We start from the raw sequence: 16,256 nt of genomic DNA on the forward strand, positions 1-16,256 counted from the left end.
ACCCAGGGAGTAAACTCATTTCCCGAAAGATTTTTTAAATTCTTTTTTCACCACTAAAACGCATGAGACTTGTAGTTTTCAAAAATGTTTTCATTTTGATGAGACGCTTAATGAAAGAGGTTTAATCGCCGGCAATCGAAAACCCGCGATTTCCCGTAAATCCCGGGCTTGGCCCGTATAGTCGAATGTATACAAAGAAAGTACCCTGTGAGTAAACGCATTTCCAAAACGATTTTTTAAATTATCTTTTCACCACTAAAACGCATGAGACTTGTAGTTTTCAAAAATGTTTTCATTTTTGATGAGACGCTGAATAAAAGAAGTTTAATCGTCGGCAAACGAAAATCCGCGATTTCCCGTAAATCCCGGACGCAGCCCGTATAGTCAAAAGTATACAAAGAAAGTACCCAGGGAGTAAACTCATTTCCCGAACGATTTTTTAAATTATTTTTTCACCACTAAAACGCATGAGACTTGTAGTTTTCAAAAATGTTTTCATTTTTGATGAGACGCTGAATAAAAGAAGTTTAATCGCCGGCAAACGAAAATCCGCGATTTCCCGTAAACCCTGGACTCGACCGTATAGTCAAAAGTATACAAAGAAAGTACCCAGGGAGTAAACTCATTTCCCGAACGATTTTTTATATTATTTTTTTACCACTAAACGCATGAGACTTGCAGTTTTCAAAAATATTTTCATATTTGATGGGACGCTGAATAAATAAAGTTTAATCGCCGGCAAACGAAATCCCGCGTTTTCCCGTAAATCCGGGGCTTGGCCCGTATAGTCGAATGTATACAAAGAAAGTACCCAGGGAGTAAACTCATTTCCCGAAAGATTTTTTAAATTCTTTTTTCACCACTAAAACGCATGAGACTTGTAGTTTTCAAAAATGTTTTCATTTTGATGAGACGCTTAATGAAAGAGGTTTAATCGCCGGCAATCGAAAACCCGCGATTTCCCGTAAATCCCGGGCTTGGCCCGTATAGTCGAATGTATACAAAGAAAGTACCCTGTGAGTAAACGCATTTCCAAAACGATTTTTTAAATTATCTTTTCACCACTAAAACGCATGAGACTTGTAGTTTTCAAAAATGTTTTCATTTTTGATGAGACGCTGAATAAAAGAAGTTTAATCGTCGGCAAACGAAAATCCGCGATTTCCCGTAAATCCCGGACGCAGCCCGTATAGTCAAAAGTATACAAAGAAAGTACCCAGGGAGTAAACTCATTTCCCGAACGATTTTTTAAATTATTTTTTCACCACTAAAACGCATGAGACTTGTAGTTTTCAAAAATGTTTTCATTTTTGATGAGACGCTGAATAAAAGAAGTTTAATCGCCGGCAAACGAAAATCCGCGATTTCCCGTAAACCCTGGACTCGACCGTATAGTCAAAAGTATACAAAGAAAGTACCCAGGGAGTAAACTCATTTCCCGAACGATTTTTTATATTATTTTTTTACCACTAAACGCATGAGACTTGCAGTTTTCAAAAATATTTTCATATTTGATGGGACGCTGAATAAATAAAGTTTAATCGCCGGCAAACGAAATCCCGCGTTTTCCCGTAAATCCGGGGCTTGGCCCGTATAGTCGAATGTATACAAAGAAAGTACCCAGGGAGTAAACTCATTTCTCGAACGATTTTTTAAATTATTATTTCACCACTAAAACGCATAAGACTTGTAGTTTTTAAAAATGTTTTCATTTTTGATGAAACGCTGATTAAAAGAAGTTTAATCGTCGGCAAACGAAAACCCGCGATTTCCCGTAAATCCCGGCTTGGCCCGTATAGTCAAAAGTATACAAAGAAAGTACCCAGGGAGTAAACTCATTTTCCGAACGATTTTTTAAATTATTTTTTCACCACTAAAACGCATAAGACTTGTAGTTTGCAAAAATGTTTTCATTTTTGATGAGACGCTGAATAAAAGCAGTTTAATCGCCGGCAAACGAAAACCTGCGATTTCCCGTAAATCCCGGACTCGGCCCGTATAGTCAAAACTATACAAAGAAAGTACCCAGGGAGTAAACTCATTTCCAGAACGATTTTTTAAATTATTTTTTCACCACTAAAACGCATAGGACTTGCAGTTTTTAAAAATGTTTTCATTTTTGATGAGACGCTGAATAAAAGACGTTTAATCGCCGGCAAACAAAAACCTGCGATTTCCCGTAAATCCCGGACTCGGCCCGTATAGTCAGAAGTGTACAAAGAAAGTACCCGGGGTGTAAACTCATTTCCCGAACGATTTTTTAAATCATTATTTCACCACTAAATCCCATGAGACTTGTAGTTTTTAAAAATGTTTACATTTTTGATGAGACGCTGAATAAAAGAAGTTTAATTGCCGGCAAACGAAAACCCGCAACTTCCCGTAAATCCCGGACTCGGCCCGTATAGTCAAAAGTATACAAAGAAAGTACCCAGGGAGTAAACTCATTTCCCGAACGATTTTTTAAATTAATTTTCACCACTAAAACGCATGAGACTTGTAGTTTTCAGAAATGTTTTCATTTTTGATGAGACGCTTGATGAAAGTTGTTTAATCGCCGTCAAACGAAAACCCGCGACTTCCCGTAAATCCCGGGCTTGGCCCGTATAGTCGAATGTATACAAAGAAAGTACCCTGTGAGTAAACTCATTTCCGAAACGATTTTTTCAATTATCTTTTCACCACTAAAACGCATGAGACTTGCAGTTTTCAAAAATGTTTCCATTTTTGATGACACGCTTAATAAAAGAGGTTTAATCGCCGGCAAACGAAATCCTGCGATTTCCCGTAAATCCCGGTCTTGGCCCGTATAGTTGAATGTATACAAAGAAAGTACCCAGGGAGTAAACTCATTTCCCGAACGATTTTTTAAATTACTTTTTCACCACTAAAGCGCATAAGACTTGTAGTTTTCAAAAATGTTTTCATTTCTGATGAGACGCTGAATAAAAGAAGTTTAATTGCCGGCAAACGAAAACCCGAGATTTTCCGTAAATCCCGGGCTTGGCCCGTATAGTCAAAAGCATACAAAGATAGTACCCAGGGAGTAAACTCATTTCCCGAACGATTTTTTAAATTATTTTTTCACCACTAAAACGCATGAGACTTGTAGTTTTCAAAAATGTTTTCATTTTTGATGAGACGCTTAATGAAAGAGGTTTAATCGCCGGCAAACGAAATCCCGCGTTTTCCCGTAAATCCGGGTCTTGGCCCGTATAGTCGAATGTATACAAAGAAAGTACCCAGGGAGTAAACTCATTTCCCGAACGATTTTTTAAATTTTTTTTTCACCACTAAAACGCATGAGACTTGTAGTTTTCAAAAATGTTTTCATTTTTGATGAGACGCAGAATAAAAGACGTTTAATCGCCGGCAAACGAAAACCTGCGATTTCCCGTAAATCCCGGACTCGGCCCGTATAGTCAGAAGTGTACAAAGAAAGTACCCGGGGTGTAAACTCATTTCCCGAACGATTTTTTAAATCATTATTTCACCACTAAATCCCATGAGACTTGTAGTTTTTAAAAATGTTTTCATTTTTGATGAGACGCTGAATAAAAGAAGTTTAATTGCCGGCAAACGAAAACCCGCAACTTCCCGTAAATCCCGGACTCGGCCCGTATAGTCAAAAGTATACAAAGAAAGTACCCAGGGAGTAAACTCATTTCCCGAACGATTTTTCAAATTAATTTTCACCACTAAAACGCATGAGTCTTGTAGTTTTCAGAAATGTTTTCATTTTTGATGAGACGCTTAATGAAAGTTGTTTAATCGCCGTCAAACGAAAACCCGCGACTTCCCGTAAATCCCGGGCTTGGCCCGTATAGTCGAATGTATACAAAGAAAGTACCCTGTGAGTAAACTCATTTCCGAAACGATTTTTTCAATTATCTTTTCACCACTAAAACGCATGAGACTTGCAGTTTTCAAAAATGTTTCCATTTTTGATGACACGCTTAATAAAAGAGGTTTAATCGCCGGCAAACGAAATCCTGCGATTTCCCGTAAATCCCGGGCTTGGCCCGTATAGTTGAATGTATACAAAGAAAGTACCCAGGGAGTAAACTCATTTCCCGAACGATTTTTTAAATTTTTTTCTCACCACTAAAACGAATGAGACTTGTAGTTTTCAAAAATGTTTTCATTTTTGATGAGACGCTTAATGAAAGAGGTTTAATCGCCGGCAAACGAAAACCCGCGATTTCCCGTAAATCCCGGGCTTGGCCCGTATAGTCGAATGTATACAAAGAAAGTACCCTGTGAGTAAACTCATTTCCAGAACGATTTTTTAAATTACTTTTTCACCACTAAAGCGCATAAGACTTGTAGTTTTCAAAAATGTTTTCATTTCTGATGAGACGCTGAATAAAAGAAGTTTAATTGCCGGCAAACGAAAACCCGAGATTTTCCGTAAATCCCGGGCTTGGCCCGTATAGTCAAAAGCATACAAAGATAGTACCCAGGGAGTAAACTCATTTCCCGAACGATTTTTTAAATTATTTTTTCACCACTAAAACGCATGGGACTTGTAGTTTTCAAAAATGTTTTCATTTTTGATGAGACGCTGAATGAAAGAAGTTTAATCGCCGGTAAACGAAAACCTGCGATTTCCCGTAAATCCCGGACTCGGCCCGTATAGTCAAAAGTATACAAAGAAAGTACCCAGGGTGTAAACTCATTTCCCGTACTATTTTTTAAATTATTATTTCACCACTAAAGCCCATGAGACTTGTAGTTTTTAAAAATGTTTCCATTTTTGATGAGACGCTGAATAAAAGAAGTTTAATCGCCGGCAAACGAAAACCCGTGACTTTCCGTAAATCTCGGACTCGGCCCGTATAGTCAAAAGTATACAAAGAAAGTACCCAGGGAGTAAACTCATTTCCCGAACGATTTTTTAAATTATATTTTCACCACTAAAACGCATGAGACTTGTAGTTTTCAAAAATGTTTTCATTTTTGATGAGACGCTGAATGAAAGAAGTTTAGTCGCCGGCAAACGAAAACTTGCGATTTCCAGTAAATCCCGGACTCGGCCCGTATAGTCAAAAGTATACAAAGAAAGTACCCCGGGTGTAAACTCACTTCCCGAACGATTTTTTAAATTATTATTTCACCACTAAAGCCCATGAGACTTGTAGTTTTTAAAAATGTTTTCATTTTTGATGAGACGCTGAATAAAAGATGTTTAATCGCCGGCAAACGAAAACCCGCCATTTCCCGTAAACCCTGGAGTCGGCCCGTATAATCAAAAGTATACAAAGAAAGTACTCAGGGAGTAAACTCATTTCCCTAACGATTTTTTAAATTATTTTTTCACCACTAAAACGCATGACACTTGTAGTTTTTAAAAATGTTTTCATTTTTGATGAGACGCTGAATAAAAGAAGTTTAATCGCCGGCAAACGAAAACCCGCCATTTCCCGTAAACCCCGGACTCGGCCCGCATAGTCAAAAGTATACAAAGAAAGTACCTAGGGAGTAAACTCATTTCCCTAACGATTTTTTAAATTATTTTTTCACCACTAAAACGCATGACACTTGTAGTTTTTAAAAATGTTTTCATTTTTGATGAGACGCTGAATAAAAGAAGTTTAATCGCCGGCAAACGAAAACCCGCAATTTCCCGTAAACCCCGGACTCGGCCCGTATAGTCAAAAGTATACAAAGAAAGTACCCAGGGAGTAAACTTATTTCCCGAACGATTTTTAAAAATATTTTTTCAATACTAAAACGCATGAGACTTGTAGTTTTTAAAAATGTTTTCATTTTTGATGAGACGCTGAATAAAAGAAGTTTAATCGCCGGCAAACGAAAACCCGCCATTTCCCGTAAACCCCGGACTCGGCCCGTATAGTCAAAAGTATACAAAGAAATTACCCAGGGAGTAAACTCATTTTCCGAACGATTTTTTAAATTATTTTCTCACCACTACAACGCATGAGACCTGTAGTTTTTAAAAATGTTTTCATTTTTGATGAGACGCTGAATAAAATAAGTTTAATCGCCGGCAAACGAAAATCCGCCATTTCCCGTAAACCCCGGACTCGGACCGCATAGTCAAAAGTATACAAAGAAAGTACCCAGGGAGTAAACTCATTTCCCGAACGATTTTTTAAATTATTTTTTCACCACTAAAACGCATGAGACTTGTAGTTTTTAAAAATGTTTTCATTTCTGATGAGACGCTGAATAAAAGAAGTTTAATCGCCGGCAAACGAAAACCCGCAATTTCCCGTAAATCCCGGACTCGGCCCGTATAGTCAAAAGTATACAAAGAAAGTACCCAGGGTGTAAACTCATTTCCCGAACGATTTTTTAAATTATTATTTCACCACTAAAGCCTACGAGACTTGTAGTTTTTAAAAATGTTTTCATTTTTGATGAGACGCTGAATAAAAGAAGTTTAAACGCCGGCAAACGAAAACCCGCGACTTCCCGTATATCCCGGACTCGGCCTGTATAGTCAAAAGTATACAAAGAAAGTACCCAGGGAGTAAACTTATTTCCCGAACGATTTTTTAAAATATTTTTTCAATACTAAAACGCATGAGACTTGTAGTTTTTAAAAATGTTTTCAATTTTGATGAGACGCTGAATAAAAGAAGTTTAATCGCCGGCAAACGAAAACCCGCCATTTCCCGTAAACCCCGGACTCGGCCCGTATAGTCAAAAGTATACAAAGAAATTACCCAGGGAGTAAACTCATTTTCCGAACGATTTTTTAAATTATTTTCTCACCACTACAACGCATGAGACTTGTAGTTTTTAAAAATGTTTTCATTTTTGATGAGACGCTGAATAAAAGAAGTTTAATCGCCGGCAAACGAAAACCCGCCATTTCCCGTAAACCCCGGACTCGGCCCGTATAGTCAAAAGTATACAAAGAAAGTACCCAGGGAGTAAACTCATTTTCCGAACGATTTTTTAAATTATTTTTTCACCACTACAACGCATGAGACTTGTAGTTTTCAAAAATGTTTTCATTTTTGATGAGACGCTTAATGAAAGAGGTTTAATCGCCGGCAAACGAAATCCCGCGATTTTCCGTAAATCCCGGGCTTAGCCCGTATAGTCGAATGTATACAAAGAAAGTACCCAGGGAGTAAACTCATTTCCCGAACGATTTTTTAATATTTTTTTTCACCACTAAAACGCATGAGACTTGTAGTTTTCAAAAATGTTTTCATTTTTGATGAGACGGTTAATGAAAGAAGTTTAATCGCCGGCAATCTAAAACCCGCGATTTCCCGTAAATCCCGGGCTTGGCCCGTATAGTCGAATGTATACAAAGAAAGTACCCTGTGAGTAAACTCATTTCCCGAACGATTTTTTTAATTATTTTTTCACCACTAAAACGCATGAGACTTGTAGTTTTCAGAAATGTTTTCATTTTTGATGAGACGCTTAATGAAAGTGGTTTAATCGCCAGCAAACGAAAACCCAAGATTTCCCGTAAATCCCGGGCTTGGCCCGTATAGTCGAATGTATACAAAGAAAGTACCCAGGGTGTAAACTCATTTCCCGAACGATTTTTTAAATTATTATTTCACCACTAAAGCCCATGAGACTTGTAGTTTTTAAAAATGTTTTCATTTTTGATGAGACGCTGAATAAAAGAAGTTTAAACGCCGGCAAACGAAAACCCGCGACTTCCCGTATATCCCGGACTCGGCCCGTATAGTCAAAAGTATACAAAGAAAGTACCCAGGGAGTAAACTCATTTCCCGAACGATTTTTTATATTATTTTTTTACCACTAAACGCATGAGACTTGTAGTTTTCAAAAATATTTTCATATTTGATGGGACGCTGAAAAAAAGAAGTTTAATCGCCGGCAAACGAAATCCCGCGTTTTCCCGTAAATCCGGGGCTTGGCCCGTATAGTCGAATGTATACAAAGAAAGTACCCAGGGAGTAAACTCATTTTCCGAACGATTTTTTATATTATATTTTCACCACTAAAACGCATGAGACTTGTAGTTTTTAAAAATGTTTTCATTTTTGATGAGACGCTGAATAAAAGAAGTTTAATCGCCGGCAAACGAAAACCCGCCATTTCCCGTAAACCCCGGACTCGGCCCGCATAGTCAAAAGTATACAAAGAAAGTACCCAGGGAGTAAACTCATTTCCCGAACGATTTTTTAAATTATTTTTTCACCATTAAAACGCATGAGACTTGTAGTTTTTAAAAATGTTTTCATTTTTGATGAGAGGCTGAATAAAAGAAGTTTAATCGCCGGCAAACGAAAGCCTGCAATTTCCCGTAAATCCCGGACTCGGCCCGTATAGTCAAAAGTATACAAAGAAAGTACCCAGGGTGTAAACTCATTTCCCGAACGATTTTTTAAATTATTATTTCACCACTAAAGCCCATGAGACTTGTAGTTTTTAAAAATGTTTTCATTTTTGATGAGACGCTGAATAAAAGAAGTTTAAACGCCGGCAAACGAAAACCCGCGACTTCCCGTATATCCCGGACTCGGCCCGTATAGTCAAAAGTATACAAAGAAAGTACCCAGGGAGTAAACTTATTTCCCGAACGATTTTTTAAAATATTTTTTCAATACTAAAACGCATGAGACTTGTAGTTTTTAAAAATGTTTTCATTTTTGATGAGACGCTGAATAAAAGAAGTTTAATCGCCGGCAAACGAAAACCCGCCATTTCCCGTAAACCCCGGACTCGGCCCGTATAGTCAAAAGTATACAAAGAAAGTACCCAGGGAGTAAACTCATTTTCCGAACTATTTTTTAAATTATTTTTTCACCACTACAACGCATGAGACTTGTAGTTTTCAAAAATGTTTTCATTTTTGATGAGACGCTTAATGAAAGAGGTTTAATCGCCGGCAAACGAAATCCCGCGATTTCCCGTAAATCGCGGGCTTGGCCCGTATAGTCGAATGTATACAAAGAAAGTACCCAGGGAGTAAACTCATTTCCCGAACGATTTTTAATATTTTTTTTCACCACTAAAACGCATGAGACTTGTAGTTTTCAAAAATGTTTTCATTTTTGATGAGACGGTTAATGAAAGAAGTTTAATCGCCGGCAATCTAAAACCCGCGATTTCCCGTAAATCCCGGGCTTGGCCCGTATAGTCGAATGTATACAAAGAAAGTACCCTGTGAGTAAACTCATTTCCCGAACGATTTTTTAAATTGTTTTTTCACCACTAAAGCCCATAAGACTTGTAGTTTTTAAAAATGTTTTCATTTTTGATGAGATGCTGAATAAAAGAAGTTTAATCGCCGGCAAACGAAAACCCGCCATTTCCTGTAAACCCTGGACTCGGCCCGTATAATCAAAAGTATACAAAGAAAGTACCCAGGGAGTAAACTCATTTCCCGAACGATTTTTTAAATTATTATTTCACCACTAAAGCCCATGAGACTTGTAGTTTTTAAAATTGTTTCCATTTTTGATGAGACGCTGAATAAAAGAACTTTAATCGCCGGCAAACGAAAACCCGCGACTTCCCGTAAATCCCGGACTCGGCCCGTATAGTCAAAAGTATACAAAGAAAGTACCCAGGGAGTAAACTCATTTCCCGAACGATTTTTTATATTATATTTTCACCACTAAAACGCATGAGACTTGTAGTTTTCAAAAATGTTTTCATTTTTGATGAGACGCTGAATGAAAGAAGTTTAATCGCCGGCAAACGAAAACCTGCGATTTCCCGTAAATCCCGGACTCGGCCCGTATAGTCAAAAGTATACAAAGAAAGTACCCAGGGTGTAAACTCACTTCCCGAACGATTTTTTAAATTATTATTTCACCACTAAAGCCCATAAGACTTGTAGTTTTTAAAAATGTTTTCATTTTTGATGAGACGCTGAATAAAAGAAGTTTAATCGCCGGCAAACGAAAACCCGCCATTTCCTGTAAACCCTGGACTCGGCCCGTATAATCAAAAGTATACAAAGAAAGTACCCAGGGAGTAAACTCATTTCCCGAACGATTTTTTAAATTATTTTTTCACCACTAAAACGCATGACACTTGTAGTTTTCAAAAATGTTTTCATTTTTGATGAGACGTGGAATAAAAGAAGTTTAATCGGCGGCAAACGAAAACCCGCCATTTCCCGTAAACCCCGGACTCGGCCCGTATAATCAAAAAAATACAAAGAAAGTACCCAGGGAGTAAACTCATATCCCGAACGATTTTTTAAATTATTTTTTCACCACTAAAACGCATGACACTTGTAGTTTTCAAAAATGTTTTCATTTTTGATGAGACGCTGAATAAAAGAAGTTTAATCGCCGGCAAACGAAAACCCGCCATTTCCCGTAAACCCCGGACTCGGCCCTCATAGTCAAAAGTATACAAAGAAAGTACCCAGGGAGTAAACTCATTTCCCGAACGATTTTTTAAATTATTATTTCACCACTAAAGCCCATGAGACTTGTAGTTTTTAAAAATGTTTTCATTTTTGATGAGACGCTGAATAAAAGAAGTTTAAACGCCGGCAAACGAAAACCCGCGACTTTCCTTAAATCCCGGACTCCGCCCGTATAGTCAATTTTATACAAAGAAAAAACCCAGGGAGTAAACTCATTTCCCGAACGATTTTTCAAAATATTTTTTCACCACTAAAACGCATGAGACTTGTAGTTTTCAAAAATGTTTGCAATTTTGATGAGACGCTGAATAAAAGAAGTTTAATCGCCGGCAAACGAAAACCTGCGATTTCCCGTAAATCCCGGACTCGGCCCGTATAGTAAAGAAAGTACCCGGGTTGTAAACTCATTTCCCGAACGATTTTTTAAATTATTATTGCACCACTAAAACCCATGAGACTTATAGTTTTTAAAAATGTTTTCATTTTTGATGAGACGCTGAATAAAAGAAGTTTAATCGCCGGCAAACGCAAACCCGCCATTTCCCGTAAACCCCGGACTCGGCCCGTATAGTCAAAAGTATACAAAGAAAGTACCCAGGGAGTAAACTCATTTTCCGAACGATTTTTTAAATTATCTTTTCACCACTACAACGCATGAGACTTGTAGTTTTTAAAAATGTTTTCATTTTTGATAAGACGCTGAATAAAAGAAGTTTAATCGCCCTCAAACGAAAATCCGCGATTTCCCGTAAATCCCGGACTCGGCCCGTATAGTCCAAAGTATGCAAAGAAAGTACCCAGGGAGTAAACTCATTTCCCGAAAGATTTTTTAAATTCTTTTTTCACCACTAAAACGCATGAGACTTGTAGTTTTCAAAAATGTTTTCATATTCGATGAGACGCTTAATGAAAGAGGTTTAATCGCCGGCAATCGAAAACCCACGATTTCCCGTAAATCCCGGGCTTGGCCCGTATAGTCGAATGTATACAAAAAAAGTACCCTGTGAGTAAACACATTTCCAAAACGATTTTTTAAATTATCTTTTCACCACTAAAACGCATGAGACTTGTAGTTTTCAAAAATGTTTTCATTTTTGATGAGACGCTGAATAAAAGAAGTTTAATCGTCGGCAAACGAAAATCCGCGATTTTCCGTAAATCCCGGACTCGGCCCGTATAGTCAAAAGTATACAAAGAAAGTACCCAGGGAGTAAACTCATTTCCCGAACGATTTTTTATATTATTTTTTTACCACTAAACGCATGAGACTTGTAGTTTTCAAAAATATTTTCATATTTGATGGGACGCTAAATAAAAGAAGTTTAATCGCCGGCAAACGAAATCCCGCGTTTTCCCGTAAATCCGGGGCTTGGCCCGTATAGTCGAATGTATACAAAGAAAGTACCCAGGGAGTAAACTCATTTCCCGAACGATTTTTTAAATTATTTTTTCACCACTAAAACGCATGAGACTTGTAGTTTTCAAAAATGTATTCATTTTTGATGAGACGCTGAATAAAAGAAGTTTAATCGCCGGCAAACGAAAACCCGCGATTTCCCGTAAATCCCGGACTCGGCCCGTATAGTCAAAAGTATACAAAGAAAGTCCCCAGGGAGTAAACTCATTTCCCGAACGATTTTTTAAATTATTATTTCACCACTAAAGCCCATGAGACTTGTAGTTTTTAAATATGTTTTCATTTTTGATGAGACGCTGAATAAAAGAAGTTTAAACGCCGGCAAACGAAAACCCGCGACTTTCCTTAAATCCCGGACTCCGCCCGTATAGTCAATAGTATACAAAGAAAAAACCCAGGGAGTAAACTCATTTCCCGAACGATTTTTCAAAATATTTTTTCACCACTAAAACGCATGAGACTTGTAGTTTTCAAAAATGTTTGCAATTTTGATGAGACGCTGAATAAAAGAAGTTTAATCGCCGGCAAACGAAAACCTGCGATTTCCCGTAAATCCCGGACTCGGCCCGTATAGTAAAGAAAGTACCCGGGTTGTAAACTCATTTCCCGAACGATTTTTTAAATTATTATTGCACCACTAAAACCCATGAGACTTATAGTTTTTAAAAATGTTTTCATTTTTGATGAGACGCTGAATAAAAGAAGTTTAATCGCCGGCAAACGCAAACCCGCCATTTCCCGTAAACCCCGGACTCGGCCCGTATAGTCAAAAGTATACAAAGAAAGTACCCAGGGAGTAAACTCATTTTCCGAACGATTTTTTAAATTATTTTTTCACCACTACAACGCATGAGACTTGTAGTTTTTAAAAATGTTTTCATTTTTGATAAGACGCTGAATAAAAGAAGTTTAATCGCCCTCAAACGAAAATCCGCGATTTCCCGTAAATCCCGGACTCGGCCCGTATAGTCCAAAGTATGCAAAGAAAGTACCCAGGGAGTAAACTCATTTCCCGAAAGATTTTTTAAATTCTTTTTTCACCACTAAAACGCATGAGACTTGTAGTTTTCAAAAATGTTTTCATTTTCGATGAGACGCTTAATGAAAGAGGTTTAATCGCCGGCAATCGAAAACCCGCGATTTCCCGTAAATCCCGGGCTTGGCCCGTATAGTCGAATGTATACAAAAAAGTACCCTGTGAGTAAACACATTTCCAAAACGATTTTTTAAATTATCTTTTCACCACTAAAACGCATGAGACTTGTAGTTTTCAAAAATGTTTTCATTTTTGATGAGACGCTGAATAAAAGAAGTTTAATCGTCGGCAAACGAAAATCCGCGATTTCCCGTAAATCCCGGACTCGGCCCGTATAGTCAAAAGTATACAAAGAAAGTACCCAGGGAGTAAACTCATTTCCCGAACGATTTTTTAAATTATTTTTTCACCACTAAAACGCATGAGACTTGTAGTTTTCAAAAATGTTGTCATTTTTGATGAGACGCTGAATAAGAAAAGTTTAATCGCCGGCAAACGAAAACCCGCCATTTCCCGTAAACCCTGGACTCGACCGTATAGTCAAAAGTATACAAAGAAAGTACCCAGGGAGTAAACTCATTTCCCGAACGATTTTTTATATTATTTTTTTACCACTAAACGCATGAGACTTGTAGTTTTCAAAAATATTTTCATATTTGATGGGACGCTAAATAAAAGAAGTTTAATCGCCGGCAAACGAAATCCCGTGTTTTCCCGTAAATCCGGGGCTTGGCCCGTATAGTCGAATGTATACAAAGAAAGTACCCAGGGAGTAAACTCATTTCCCGAACGATTTTTTAAATTATTTTTTCACCACTAAAACGCATGAGACTTGTAGTTTTCAAAAATGTATTCATTTTTGATGAGACGCTGAATAAAAGAAGTTTAATCGCCGGCAAACGAAAACCCGCGATTTCCCGTAAATCCCGGACTCGGCCCGTATAGTCAAAAGTATACAAAGAAAGTCCCCAGGGAGTAAACTCATTTCCCGAACGATTTTTTAAATTATTAGTTCACCACTAAAACGCATGACACTTGTAGTTTTCAAAAATGTTTTCATTTTTGATGAGACGCGGAATAAAAGAAGTTTAATCGGCGGCAAACGAAAACCCGCCATTTCCCCTAAACCCCGGACTCGGCCCGTATAATCAAAAAAATACAAAGAAAGTACCCAGGGAGTAAACTCATATCCCGAACGATTTTTTAAATTATTTTTTCACCACTAAAACGCATGACACTTGTAGTTTTCAAAAATGTTTTCATTTTTGATGAGACGCTGAATAAAAGAAGTTTAATCGCCGGCAAACGAAAACCCGCCATTTCCCGTAAACCCCGGACTCGGCCCTCATAGTCAAAAGTATACAAAGAAAGTACCCAGGGAGTAAACTCATTTCCCGAACGATTTTTTAAATTATTATTTCACCACTAAAGCCCATGAGACTTGTAGTTTTTAAAAATGTTTTCATTTTTGATGAGACGCTGAATAAAAGAAGTTTAATCGCCGGCAAACGAAAACCCGCCATTTCCTGTAAACCCTGGACTCGGCCCGTATAATCAAAAGTATACAAAGAAAGTACCCAGGGAGTAAACTCATTTCCCGAACGATTTTTTAAATTATTTTTTCACCACTAAAACGCATGACACTTGTAGTTTTCAAAAATGTTTTCATTTTTGATGAGACGTGGAATAAAAGAAGTTTAATCGCCGGCAAACGAAAACCTGCGATTTCCCGTAAATCCCGGACTCGGCCCGTATAGTCAAAAGTATACAAAGAAAGTACCCGGGGTGTAAACTCATTTCCCGAACGATTTTTTAAATTATTATTTCACCACTAAATCCCATGAGACTTGTAGTTTTCAAAAATGTTTTCATTTTTGATGACACGCTTAATAAAAGAGGTTTAATCCCCGGCAAACGAAAACCCGCAATTTCCCGTAAATCGCGGGCTTGCCCCGTATAGTCGAATGTATACAAAGAATGTACCCTGTAAGTAAACTCATTTCCAGAACGATTCTTTAAATTATTTTTTCACCACTAAAACGCATAAGACTTGTAGTTTTCAAAAATGTTTTCATTTCTGATGAGACGCTGAATAAAAGAAGTTTAATCGCCGGCAAACGAAAACCCGACATTTCCCGTAAATCCCGGGCTTGGCCCGTATAGTCAAAAGCATACAAAGATAGTACCCAGGGAGTAAACTCATTTTCCGAACGATTTTTTAATTTATTTTTTCACCACTAAAACGCATGAGACTTGTAGTTTTCAAAAATGTTTTCATTTTTGATGAGACGCTGAATAAAAGAAGTTTAATCGCCGGCAAACGAAAACCTGCGATTTTCCGTAAATCCCGGATTCGGCCCGTATAGTCAAAAGTATACAAAGAAAGTACCCAGGGAGTAAACTAATTTTCCAAACGATTTTGTAAATTATTATTTCACCACTAAAGCCCATGAGACTTGTAGTTTTTAAAAATGTTTTCATTTTTGATGAGACGCTGAATAAAAGAAGTTTAATCGCCGGCAAACGAAAACCTGCGATTTCCCGTAAATCCCGGACTCGGCCCGTATAGTCAAAAGTATACAAAGAAAGTACCCAGGGAGTAAACTCATTTCCCGAACGATTTTTTAAATTATTTTTTCACCACTAAAACGCATGAGACTTGTAGTTTTCAGAAATGTTTTCATTTTTGATGAGACGCTTAATGAAAGTGGTTTAATCGCCGGCAAACGAAAACCTGCGATTTCCCGTAAATCCCGGGCTTGGCCCGTATAGTCAAATGTATACAAAGAAAGTAGCCAGGGAGTAAATTTATATCCCGAACGATTTTTTAAATTATTTTTTCACCACTAAAACGCATGAGACTTGTAGTTTTTAAAAATGTTTTCATTTTTGATGAGACGCTGAATGAAAGAAGTTTAATCGCCGGCAAACGAAAACCTGCGATTTCCCGTAAATCCCAGACTCGACCCGTATAGTCAAAAGTATACAAAGAAAGTACCTAGGGTTTAAACTCATTTCCCGAACTATTTTTTAAATTATTATTTCACCACTAAAGCCCATGAGACTTGTAGTTTTTAAAAATGTTTCCATTTTTGATGAGACGCTGAATAAAAGAACTTTAATCGCCGGCAAACGAAAACCCGCGACTTCCCGTAAATCCCGGACTCGGCCCGTATAGTCAAAAGTATACAAAGAAAGTACCCAGGGAGTAAACTCATTTCCCGAACGATTTTTTATATTATATTTTCACCACTAAAACGCATGAGACTTGTAGTTTTCAAAAATGTTTTCATTTTTGATGAGACGCTGAATGAAAGAAGTTTAATCGCCGGCAAACGAAAACCTGCGATTTCCCGTAAATCCCGGACTCGGCCCGTATAGTCAAAAGTATACAAAGAAAGTACCCAGGGTGTAAACTCACTTCCCGAACGATTTTTTAAATTATTATTTCACCA

This window comes from Hydractinia symbiolongicarpus, chromosome 2 (assembly GCF_029227915.1).
Source record: "Hydractinia symbiolongicarpus strain clone_291-10 chromosome 2, HSymV2.1, whole genome shotgun sequence".
Classification (NCBI taxonomy): Eukaryota; Metazoa; Cnidaria; class Hydrozoa; order Anthoathecata; family Hydractiniidae; genus Hydractinia; species Hydractinia symbiolongicarpus.